The sequence below is a fragment of the Sinocyclocheilus anshuiensis genome, unplaced genomic scaffold (genome assembly GCF_001515605.1).
Source record: "Sinocyclocheilus anshuiensis isolate Anshui unplaced genomic scaffold, SAMN03320099.WGS_v1.1 scaffold928, whole genome shotgun sequence".
Classification (NCBI taxonomy): Eukaryota; Metazoa; Chordata; class Actinopteri; order Cypriniformes; family Cyprinidae; genus Sinocyclocheilus; species Sinocyclocheilus anshuiensis.
The window spans coordinates 1252159-1252512 of NW_015552531.1; the positions used below are offsets into that span (position 1 = coordinate 1252159).

At 42.4% G+C, this 354-nt stretch overlaps 1 protein-coding gene across 3 annotated transcripts in view; it reads left to right on the forward strand.

The window, feature by feature from the left end:
• LOC107663708 (probable palmitoyltransferase ZDHHC20) overlaps positions 1 to 354 on the forward strand; it is a 10216-nt gene that overhangs the window by 5582 nt on the left and 4280 nt on the right. The gene's annotated exons all lie outside the window — the stretch shown is intronic.

Consider the following 354-nt stretch of genomic DNA (forward strand, 5'->3'; position numbering starts at 1 on the left):
ACCTTAGACCCGCCCTGAGTGAGCTGTCATCAGTCCGCCATTGTTTCACTGCCGGAGCAGATGTAGACAAGAATCAATCCTAAGTGATTGAGGTGTTCTGTTGTTGGATGTAATAATGAACATAGCAGACGTCATTTACTCCCGACATCTGAGCTGTTGAAGACGCAGTGGATTACGTTTGTTTTTGAAGAGAATGCGCCCCCGATCTACATTAATGCGTCTATGTTTGCTCGAATCATTCGTGATCCAGCTTCACCTACAGAAGTGAGTAGTGAAGTTTTTTTAATGAATCTTTGCTAATCGCCTTTCCTAATAATGTGCTAATTAGCAAGTTTCACGATGAATGCAGCTAAA